Source organism: Lissotriton vulgaris, chromosome 8 (assembly GCF_964263255.1).
Source record: "Lissotriton vulgaris chromosome 8, aLisVul1.2, whole genome shotgun sequence".
Classification (NCBI taxonomy): Eukaryota; Metazoa; Chordata; class Amphibia; order Caudata; family Salamandridae; genus Lissotriton; species Lissotriton vulgaris.
In genome coordinates, this window is record NC_141696.1 from 428336998 (window position 1) to 428349738 (window position 12741).

Genomic DNA, 12741 nt, shown 5'->3' on the forward strand with positions numbered 1-12741 from the left:
ACAATCAAATAGAGATACAGGGCAAGTAAGAAGACTTGGCAGCTGGCACATGTTTTAAACTGCTGGTAGAGATGAGGCAGAAGCAGTCGGTGCCAGGCTTCGAGCCAACAAATGGCGCCCCCAGGCCTGCCCCATGCTGCGCAAGAAACATAAAGGTGAAAACATGCAGTGTGAAACCGACCAGACTGACACAGAATGCAGAAACCAGGCAGTGGGGACAGGGACCTCCAGTTATTCATTCTGATTACAACTCAACTCTTAAAATATATTCCTATATTTTGGAAGCAATTACTTTCAATAGGCTAGAGTTTTTATACTAACGGTCTTGATGAAAAACGTACATCTAATCAACAAAATGTCTTGCAGAAGAATATTAACTTCTTTTAAATTACTTCAGCAGAAAGTGTGTCTCAGGAAACTGGCCTACAGATAAATCGGCGGAGAATGCATGTAAAACAAGTATTAGGAAAAGAAAGAAATGAGTTGGCTGCATCCTCGGTTGTATTGCAGAGGGAAATGCGCAAAAATGTGTTATTAGTATAAGAGAGTGACCATACTGTTTAAATACATTTAATTTTCAATGTGTTTCCATATAACGTGGACTTTAACCGAAGGCGTTACAGCGCTTCACAATAGGAACAGTAATGATACATGAGCAGGAAATTACAAGTGAGCTTATAACAAAAACTAAAAGATACGTTACAGGAGGCAATAGTGACAATTGTGCATATATCAAAAACAAAAAATACGAGGTACCAAATGGTTTGCGGCCAATAGCTAAACATAATAGCAACAGTGGGGCGGAGGTTGGTAGATTAAGGATATTTGACAGCATCTTTAAAAGAGTAATTATGCGACAGCAAAAATAGCAAGTGTGTAACTCTGTGTAAGTCGCAGTGAACACACGAGGAACTGGCGAATGCACCGGGAGCATAGGGTGAGTCCGTGCAAAGAAAGTGCCGGGCACACGAGTTCCACTGAAGAGAGAGAGGGGGCTTGGTATCGGTAGTAGACACAAGGTAATGCTAGTGCTTTGCATTAGTAGACACAAACGAATACTATCTAGAGGCTGGCAGCGGTGGGCACAAGGGAACACAATCCAGAGACAGTGCATCAGTGGGCATACGGGAACTCTATCTAGAGACAGCACTTGGCATCGGTAGGCACATGAGGACATTATCTAGTGCTTGGCATCGGTAGGCACTTACACTGTGTGACCTCCTGGTTCCGGTGGACACCCGCCCCTGCTGCTGCGTCTCTCGGGCTACAAAAGCAACCGTGTGAGTCACGTCCTGAGTCATGCTGCGAGCTACGCACGGGCACTAGTGATGTTGGGTTGTGCAGCCGGAAGTTCGGGTGCGTTACGACTCTCGTGGGGTGGGACTTCCGGTTTTCTATGGGAAGCCCATGCCCACGGAGTGATTGGCAGAGAAGCAGTACTGATGCGGGGCTCCCATGCCCAAGGGAGAGCCCTGCAATGGCTGTAGAAGTCAGAAGTGGCGGCCGCTGATGCGGTGAGTGGGGCGGGGCAATGTACGTGTGTGTATGTGTGCGTGTGTGTGTGTATGTGTGCGCGTGTGTGTGTATGTGTGCGCGTGTGTGTGTGCGTGTGTGCGCGCGCGTCTGTGTGTGTGTGTGCGCGCGCGTCTGTGTGTGTGTGCGCGTGTTTGTGTGTGTGTTCAAGGAAGGGGGGGTGGCTGCGTGTGTGCTTCAATGAGTGTGGACGTGCACATCCAGAAGACAAGAATCGCTGCGCGTGCCCCGGTCTGTCTCCCTTGAGAGGCATCTCGGTGACAATAGGTCTCGAGAGCAAGACCTAAAAATGGGTACACCATCAAATTCAAGTCCCCTCCACCTTCCATTCCTCCTCAAAAGACTGTCACCCATCGTATAAATCTTTTGAGGGAAGAGGTGTCTGCTCTACTCCTAAAGAACGCCATTGAGGAGGTCCCATGGAAACGTCGGCAAGGGATCTACTCCGGATATTTTTTGGTCCCAAAGAAGGGTCCAAACAAGGAGTGCAGGCCTATACTAGATCTCAGACGTCTCAACAAATTCATACTCCGAGAAAAGTTTAGAAATGCTGCCATTACATCAAATAATACCACTTCTGCATCAAGGGACTGGATGTGTTCCATATATCTTCAAGATGCCTATTTCCCCCATACCAATCTCGCCAAAGCATCGGAAGTTCCTATGGTTTCGCATCCAATCAAACCACTTCCAATTCACGGTCCTGCCTTTCAGGCTGAAGTCGGCTCCTCGCAGTTTCTCAAAGTGCATAGCAGTAGTAGCGGCTTTCTTGAGGAAACAGCACATATTCATCTATCCTCACCTAGACGACTGGCTTCTTAAGAGTGTGTCTCCCACTCTTCTGCAACAACATCTCTAGCAATGTATGGTCCGTTGAATACAGGTTTCCCTGCCTCTAAAAGGTTAATTTCCAGATGGATAGTGTCATGCATTTTGTTATCCTATCAGTTGGCACAAAAGCAGCTCCTGGGCAAGCCAAGAGCTCATTCTACAAGAGGCAAAGCTGCTACAATAGCAATGCTTAGGAATGTGCTAATTCATGAAAGTTGTAAGGCAGCCACGTGGCGTTCGGTTCATACCTTCGCATGCCATTACTGCCTTTATTCTGACACTCTGGCGGATGCTCTGTTTGGTCATGCATTCCCTGAGGAATTTGTTTGGGTAATGTCTTGGTGAAATGTTTTGGTAGGCTAGTATTCGCCCGCAGAGTATGGGGATGGGCTTGCTAATCTATTCAGTGCTTATGACTATTGAGGAGTATCCCCTGGAAGAGAAGGTTAAGTTACTTACCTGTAATCCTAGTTCTCTTCCAGGGGTATACTCCTCAAAGTCATAAGCAACCCTCCCTCCTCACCGGACGCATGCCAGACCTATATATGTGCCTGTTACCCATGCTGTGATTACACTGTTATACGCCGTCCAAAAGAACTGACCGAACTGTCACCTGGAGTGCATGATGGGAGCCTGGGGGTTCCTGGAGGTCTTCAAGGCAAGGCGCCAATTTCCCAATTGTTTCCTATGCAGCCTGTCTAGGCTAAACCTGTCTCTATGATCCGGCCTGTTTTTACCTTTGAAAATAAAGGTTGTGTGTTTCAAAGAAACTCAGGGCAGTTTTCGTTTTTACATAGATCATATATGGTGATTTATATGTCTTTATTTGGTCAAATGTAAAAGTTTTACATGCAATAATGGCATTTTTGGAGCCTAATATGGTGTTTTTCAGGCTGTATATTTATATGCATATTATCTATATATATATATATATATATATATATATATATATATATATATTACCTACTGGCTATCGCCAGTAGGTATATATAGTTAGGATTAATTCCCTATGGGATTTCTGAAAATTCTATGTCTAATAACTTTGGCGTTTGTGGACGGAATCGGCTGAAATTTTCAGGAAAATGGCACATTTTGTTTCTGAGCAGCCCCTGAAAATTTGGTGGGGTTTCGTCAAGGGGGGGCTGAGAAAAAAGGGGGGTCCCAAAACGCGTTTTTCCCATGTTAATTTCCATAGGGCGGTTGGCCTCACTTTTAGCTCGAACGGCTGAATGGATTTTCACGAAACTTGGCAAAATTGTAGGGATTGTTAGCCCGATGTGCCTTTGCTAGGTCTCAATATATGTGCTTCAGTGGATTTTGAGAAATTAACGTTTAAATCAAGATATATATCTGTAACAGCGCTCCGGGCAGCGATCCGGTCCGCTTACTTTTCGCTTATCGGAACTTTGCGCGCAGAAAGCTGATTGGCTCTCCGGTGTCTGTCAACATTCTAAACAGTCCGGAGCGGCCGCCATCTTGTCTCTCGGTAGGATCGAGAGAGAAGAAGAGGTGAAAAACGAAAGGGGAATTTAATGAAAGGGGGCAAGGTATCCCCCTCTTGACCCCCTAGGAATGTTGTTGGGGTTATTAAAGGGTCCCGTGGGGAAAATAAAAAAAAAATGATTTTTCACGGTAGAAGCGCTTCACGGGCCGCGAACTGGGCCGCAAACTGGTAGCGAAACGGGAATTCGCCATTTTGTGCTTCGTTAATTAAATTACTAGGTATAAGGGGGTGCGGGAGACGTATCCTAATCCCCTATGTTTCCTGAGGGTGGCTGAGGAGGCTGATATATGTTGATACATCTCTTCCAGCGGCTGCGCCATCTTGCCTTTTTTCCAATGCCACAATTTTGTCGTGCACGGCAGCCATTTTAGATGCCAGGCTGGTCCCATGCTATCACCTAACCCTGCGGATGTAGTTTATGGCCCCAGCTGTAGAGAATTCAGACATGCCAACCCTCCCGATTCAGGCGTGTGACTACTGATTTCAGTGCTAGTCTCCCGCCTCCCGATTTCTGCAAGCAAAAACCCGGGGGCATATTACGAACAACTAGCGATAATTTTTGTCTCTAACTTGTTTAGAGACAAAAATTATCGCCGTACATCGGCGATTTTTATCGCAGATAAACCTTGCTATTATCGCAGAAAAGTCAGCGATATTCATGTATTATCGAGCAAATGCTCTTAGCCATGTTATCCACCTCCCATTGGATAACATGGCTAAGAACTGCTCAGGGCAGGTGTTAGATTTTGGAGATATCTCCAAAAGTTGGTAATAGAAGGTAGCGATGTTAGGGACTGTTTCCAGTCGCTAACATCTTGGCACGCCACTTTGCATGTCATTAGTGATAAGTATCACTGACATGCAAAGCGGGGCCCAAGATGGTCGCTATCTCCTTTTAGCTGTCACTAACTGGTGTTAGCGACAGCTTGGTAATAGGGAGATAATTTTATCTCCGCTTTCAAGGCTTTTAAAGCCAAAAAAGCGGAGATAAACCCCCTTGATAATATGCCCCACGATTCCTTGGGGGTTTCAGCTGACAGGGCTTGGTATTGTGTTACATGGTAATTTTTCCAGGAAACGTCAGAGGGTCGATGCAGGGGTTCTAGAAGAGGTGATAAACCATTTAAGCCTCATGAACAAGCGCATGGTCTTTTAAAGATTTGTGAAGTACTCGGAGCGGCGGTGTGTGTGTTTCCTCTTTCAGGAGCGGGCGGGGGGGCACTGCCAGCAACTTGCCAGGTCAGGTAGTGTTCAACACATGCATCACCCTTTCTCTGCTTGCTATTGCGCTCCATGCTTCGGAAAGGTAAGAAAAAGAACGTGCATTTGAGTTTGAAATGTCCGATCCTGCAGCAGCACACTTCCAAAGCCCACACATGACAATAACCCGATTCAAGGCCCCATTCACCCGTTTTAAAAAAAATAGATAACACTCCAACAAAGTAAGGTTATAAAACTTTATTAACTATTAACTTTAACGAACGGAACAAAAACTAAAAACATTTAAACATTTCTCAACACAAAAAGCAACAATGGTTAGAAGCTGTCTTTTGTGCGAATAGTCCCAAGGCAGCACAACGTGCAGAGTTCTGGACGGCACCCAGGTGATGTCGCCTGGGTGCCGCACTGGTTTAGGGATCCTATAATGCTGCTCCGAAAATTGGCGTGGGGCGTCCCGGGTGGGGCGGGGGGAGGCCTCGTCAGTAGCGGTCTGTTGTGCGAATAGTCCCAAGGCAGCACAACGTGCAGAGTTCTGGACGGCACCCAGGTGATGTCGCCTGGGTGCCGCACTGGTTTAGGGATCCTACAATGCAGCACAGAAAAACAGCGTGGGGCGTCCCGGGTGGTGCGGGGGGAGGCCTCGTCAGTAGCGGTCTGTGTCCAGTGTCACATGGCTGACACAACATGTACGACAGGCATCCAGGTGATGTCCAGTAAACTGCCGCACTGGTTTTGGTATCCTACAATGCTGCTCCGAAAATTGGCGTGCGGCGGCCCGGGGGGGGCGTGGGGGAGGCGGCGTGAACGGGCCTCCCCAGGTGGCGGCCATCTAGCTGAGTTGCGCCCGCTCTTGCGGTTACAGCGTCTCGCTCACCATGTTGTTGAGTTGCTCCCACTCTTGCAGTGCAGCGATAGGCGGCTGCCACATGGCTCTTAAAATGGCGGACGGCTCCTCGGTTTTGGGCCTGGTCCACTGAAATGGCCCTGGGACACTTTGGAACTCGGACGCTTGCCTGCTAGGGCTTGGGCTCCATTCTCGAAAAGCGTCCCCTCAGCCGTGAAGATTGTACAAAAGTCTTGGGGGCCCCCGACTCCCGCAGGCTTCCGGTGGGGAGCGGCTGCCATGATTGCTCGCAGAATGACCACGACGGAGCCACGAGATGGTGGTGCTCTCATGCTGACGCCAGCTTCAGTCTGAATGATCCAGAAACAAGGTGGGGCTTTCATCGTTTGGGAAAAAAAAATGTTCTAAACCAATGAAAAGTGTTATTTTTAGGTCATATGACCAAGCCTTCCATCTTTAGGAAACCAAAAGTAAAATGAACCAATGAAAAGTTTTATAAACAAGTCACATGACCTGTTATGCGGCATAGGGCTACAAAAAGCGTAGAAAATCCGTTGGCACGTGAGGCGGCGTCAGTAGCGGACCGATGTGCGAATAGGCCGAAGGCAGCACAACGGGCCGAGATCCGGATGGTACCGAGGTGGTGTCCAGCAAATTGCCGCACTGGTGTGGCCATCCTACAATGCTGCGCCGAAAGACGGCGTGTCCAGCTGAGTTGCGGTCACTGTTGCGGTACAGTGACTCGAACGCGCCGAGATCCGGATGGCACCGAGGTGGTGTCCAGCAAATTGCCGCACTGGTGTGGCCATCCTACAATGCTGCGCCGAAAGACGGCGTGTCCAGCTGAGTTGCGGTCACTGTTGCGGTACAGTGACTCGAACGCGCCGAGATCCGGATGGCACCGAGGTGGTGTCCAGCAAATTGCCGCACTGGTGTGGCCATCCTACAATGCTGCGCCGAAAGACGGCGTGTCCAGCTGAATTGCGGTCACTGTTGCGGTACAGTGACTCGAACGCGCCGAGATCCGGATGGCACCGAGGTGGTGTCCAGCAAATTGCCGCACTGGTGTGGCCATCCTACAATGCTGCGCCGAAAGACGGCGTGTCCAGCTGAGTTGCGGTCACTGTTGCGGTACAGTGAGTCGAACGCGCCGAGATCTGGATGGCCCCGATGTTGTGTCCAGCAAGTTGCCGCACTGGTGTGGCCATCCTACAATGCTGCGCCGAAAGTCGGCGTGGGGTGCCCCGTTGGCTTATGAGGTGATGTCAGTAGTGGACCGATGTGTGAATAGGTCGGAACCAGCACAAGGCGCCAAGATCCGAATGGCAAGTCCTGGATGTTGAGTGCCTCAGTTGAGAGTTCTGAGCAGTGCTTGTAAGACTGTCTGAAGCTTATTTGCACCTGCTGCAGCTTCACTAGGTCCGGCGGAACTTTTTGCCTTTTCCTTTCTGCTTCTTTTCCTACAATCCGTTTCATCTGAAGACACGATCAGGTCCCTGAATGTGTGCAGGGGGACGCTATTGATTGAATGAAAATGGCGGCTTGACACAAAGCTGACTCAAGCGTTACTGTTGGTGCTATACAGACAAAAATTGGTTTTCAGTTTGTACATTCTTCAGGTTTTTTTTTTCCATCCAAGTCTGATTGAGAGTTTGTAGAAAAATGGCTTCAGATTTTCCACATACTACTCTTCAACATTCTTCGTAAATGTAACAATGTGAAACTCACTAGGAGAACGGCTGTTTCTGTTTCCTTTCAAAATGCTGCCAACAATATTTTCTGAATGGAAGACACCATCTTGTAGCATAAAGGGCCGAAAGGGGTTCTGGTCTGGCCGATGGTTGGTGGAGACATTTTGACTATATCTTGGACCTGCCCGGCCTCGCCCAAAATGGCGCCGGTATAAATGGGACTCGTAACTCCTTGCCCGCAAATGTATATCTAGAAAATGTTATTGTAAGTGGCCCTGTTCTATTTTAATTACAAAATGTATGTCCACCGATTCCGCAACTGTTAGACACCTTAGTTCTTGCAACCTAATGGCCCGCTCGTTACGTTCCTCTACAGTGTAAATGTCTCCTCATCATATACGATTTCAGTTTGCTCCGTGGCCGGCCCACGTGGTTATAGGCCCGTATTTGTATACTGACATTTTCACAATAAAAGGTTTTTAAAACAAAACACGGTAGTAGTATTTACATTGGTAAAGTTTTTACTTTTAGTCACTGTTTTCGAATCAGTAAAAGGCAAGTGAAATAAAGCAGTCCAATTACATGACGGATAAAAGGTTTTATATGTAGGAACGCAGTAAAGATAAATGGTCAAGGGCAGTTGTGTTTTTCATGTCTGCAACATAAAGTGATCGATAAGAATCTGATAATCAGGCGTATCGGCGACTAAGACAGCAGGCCGAATCTCTTTTACTCAACGGCTCCGTCATGGAAGGAAGAAACGCCCTTTTTCTCGAAAAAGGAATATATTTTACTTGCAAGACAGTTGTAAATTTTCCGGGAAAGTACATTAGCCTGGAATATTATAACATATGTTTGAAAAAAAAATATTGTTCGAAAATAATAAAAAGCGTAATTTTTAGGTCATATGACCAAGCTTTTCATCATTAAATTAACAAAAGTAAAATGAACCAATGAAAAGTTTTATTAACAAGTCACATGACCTGTTATGCTTACGTTACGCGCTGCGCGCCGCGCCTCGGATCACTTCCGGGTGCGCTAACGCGGCGTGTCATAAAACGCATTACGCGACAACGTAGGTCAAGAATATAGTCTAAATGTCTCCACCAACCAGCGTTCAGAACACAACCCCTTTCAGCAGTCCAAAAAGTTCTGTTAAATGAGAACAGAGGGGACAGGCAACAAGAACCATCAGTCAAAGAGGGGAGGGCAAGTTCTTCTCTTCCGGGTCATGTTGGGGCGCTACCGGAACTGATCGAATTGGTAGTCTATAGTGTTTCTGGATGTTTCAGACTTAAGCAGGCGTCAGCATGAGACCACTACCATCTCGTAGCTCCGTCGTGGCCATTCCACGAGCAATCATGGCAGCCGCTCCCCACCAGAAGCCTGCGGGAGTCGGAGGCCCCCAAGACTTTTGTAGAATCTTCACGGCTGAGGGGACGCTTTTCGAGAATGGGACCCAAGCCCTATCAGGGAAGCGTCCGAGTTCCAAGGTGTCCCAGGGCCATTTTAGTGGACCAGGCCCAAAACCGAAGAGCCGGCCGCCATTTTGAGAGTCCTGTGGCAGCCGCCTATCGCTGCACCGCAAGAGCGGGCGCAACTCAACTACATGGTGAGCGAGACGCTGTAGTCGCAAGAGCGGGCGGTAAACAGCTGAATGGCGGAAGAGGCACAGTGTAGCAAAAGCGGGCGGAATGGCAACTAAAACGATAAAGGGGCGCCCCACTACAGCTTGTCTTCATGTCAAACGGATTGTGGGACAAGGTCCAGAATTGAAGAGTCATCAAAAGGCAAAAAGTTCCGCCGGACCCCGGGAGCCGGCCGCCTATGTCGGGGGCGATCTCAGGCTACACCAGTGCTATAAGACTTGGGGAGGGTGTCGGAGCCATGCGTCTTCTCCGAGTCCATGGCCATCACACCGCCCCTCAGGGGCCTCCGTCAAGCTGTTTAGGAAGGTAACATATCACATTGTTTTCTAATGCAGTCAGGTCTACAAACGACACTCACTTACTTTGAGAATAGTGAAGCTGCAGTAGGTGGAAATAAGCTTTAGACAGTGTTACAAGCACTGCTCAGAACTCTTAACTATGGCACCAACATCCAGAACTTATGCTATTTGAGAATGGCAGTGACATCGAAGCATCTCAGGGACCAAAACCATTAACGTACTTTCACGTATGAAAATCTTACTTGGGGAGGGGGCAGGAGCGAAGCGCCCCCTCCCAGTCAGCGCCACCACACCGTATGTTGAAAATCTGAAGCCATCGTTCTACAAAGTCAACCAAACTTGGATTGAAAAATCTAGAAAAATGTACAAACTGAAAACCAGTTTTGGTCTGCATAGCATCAGTAGCAACGCTTGAGTCAGCTTTGTGTCAAGCCGCCATTTTGATTCAACAAAGCACAGGCATTGAAAAAGGCTGAAATTCAGAACTCTAAACTATGGCACCCAACATCCAGGAGCTTGCCATCCGGATCTTGGAGCCTTGTGCTGCTTTCGATCTATTCACACATCGGTCCACTACTGACATCATCTTATAAACCAACGTTATGTAAATAGTTTTTTAATAAAATGTTTTACCCTGTTTCTTTGCTGGTGTGTTGTCTATATTTTTAATATTTGCATAGGGTTTGTCGTTATTTTGTGCGGGATGGGTGATGGAGCCGAGCTGTCTTGCAGCCCTCATGGTGTGGAGCTCAGTTCATCTCACTATTTTCGTATTTCTCATGAAGGGTTGTTCCTAATATTTCTATTTTAGCAAGGTCAAAAAGAGATCCAATTAGTGGCCTATTGATTTTGCTCGATTACTTTTATTTTTTTACACGATTTTTCACTATCTGCAAAGACTAAACAGAGTATTGCGACTTTGTGCTTGTTTGTAAATAGAGAATGATTCAAAGAGAACCAATTGTAAAACAGTAAATGCTTGGACAACAATCAATCAAATGGAGAGACAAGGAGGCACGACGGATTACAACGGGGGTAAAGGCCTGCGTTAACTACCCTTCAGTATCTGCAAAGAGAGAGTACTACTAAGACAAAAGAGGGGAGGGGGGGGGGGTGCAGCGTTCAAAGCACATCAGCGTGCATAAATACGAAAATGTTTTTATCTATCACGTACTTGACATTTTAAAGCTTTTCATATTTGCTATTAAAAAACCAATGAAATTCATAGAAAAAACCATAGGTTATAGTGGATATATAGTTAGGAATTTGCATTTACAAAACCTTGAAAATTCAATGAAAAAACCATTGGTTTTAGGCCATATATAGTTAGGAATTAGCATTTACAAAACCTTATTTTACTCGCATAAAACCATTGAAATTCCATATATAGTTAGAAGCGCTAACTATATATCGCGCACCCGCAATCCACTGCTGATGATGTCACATATTACATCATTCATGACATGGTCAGTGACATCACTGATGACATCACTGATGACATCTCAAATGACATCACTGATGACATCACTGATGACAACTCAAATGACATCACTGATGACATCTCAAATGACATCACTGATGACATCACTGATGACAACTCAAATGACATCACTGATGACATCTCATTTGTCATCACTGATCACATCACTCATGTGATAATATAATGAACCTCTTCAGACTCTAATATAACCTTACATACACTCAGTATAAACAGACACTCACAGACTGTCACTCATCCATGGAGTTACTCACACACCTAGTCAGTCATGCAAAGAATCAATCACACCTCCATTTCCTCAACTATACAGTTATACACATCTTACTTATTCAAACATATAATAACACATATTTACTCTCTTATATAATCCCTGATACAAGCTCACAGTGATCGATACAGCCACTCACACATTCACTGGCTCTTATGTTCAGTTATTTATATATCTCAACTCTCACATGTATTGTGTTTTACATACGTACTTACTTGCACATGTAGCAATGAGAAATCCATTCACTCACCAACAGACCCATGCACAGTCAACCGCCCATATAGCTGTTTCCACATGCACTCTTGAACTCATACTCCTAGTGAATCAACTGCTTACACATCTATGCACAGAGTCACGCACCTCCCAGCCACCCACACACACACTCAGCCTCCCATTCAAATACTTGGGCAACCAATCAATAACCCATATGGCCACTCTTATAGCTACTGATCAACACATGCAGCAGCTTACACAACAACAAACATACTGATGCACAAATTAAGACAGTTTAGTCACTAACCCATGCACTCAGTGAGACACATTTAATCACTCTTTCATACAGTCAGTCATGCACCTACTAAATTCTTCATCCAGACACTTATACATCCACTCATTCTTCAATATGTAAAACATATTTAAACTTTACAGACACATACAATCACTGGATGTTGTCATCAGTGATGTCATTTGAGATGTCATCAGTGATGTCATCAGTGATGTCACTGACCATGTCATGAATGATGTAATATGTGACATCATCAGCAGTGGATTGCGGGTGCGCGATATATAGTTAGCGCTTCTAACTATATATGGAATTTCAATGGTTTTATGCGAGTAAAATAAGGTTTTGTAAATGCTAATTCCTAACTATATATGGCCTAAAACCAATGGTTTTTTCATTGAATATATATATATATGGGTATTTATATGTGTATATATGTAGATATATGCATATTATTCGCTATTGCTCCGGGTTCCCGCACGTGGGCGGGACTATGACGAGTATACCCCTGGAAGAGAACTAGGATTACAGGTAAGTAACTTATCCTTCTCTTTCCTAGCTATGCCCTTTGAATAGGAATGGACCACTGATGTCTGATACGGCCTGTGGTCCATCTTTTGAGCCTTATAGCCTTTCACTCATCCTACTGAGGATTGGGGCATGTCTCTACTGTGTCCCCTGTATCCTTCCCACCCACCCCAGACCTTCAACCATTTCCCTGGGCAGTCTCTGCTTTGATAGATGCACCAGTCTAAATCTTTTTCCCCTGCCTCGGGGGGTGGAGCGCCATGCCCATTCCCTCGCAACATTTCTCTTTGCCACTGCTGCTGCCATCATAAGCCACACTTTCGGATATTTGGGCCATTGCTCCTCCCTCTACACACATAATATATGTCCTCTT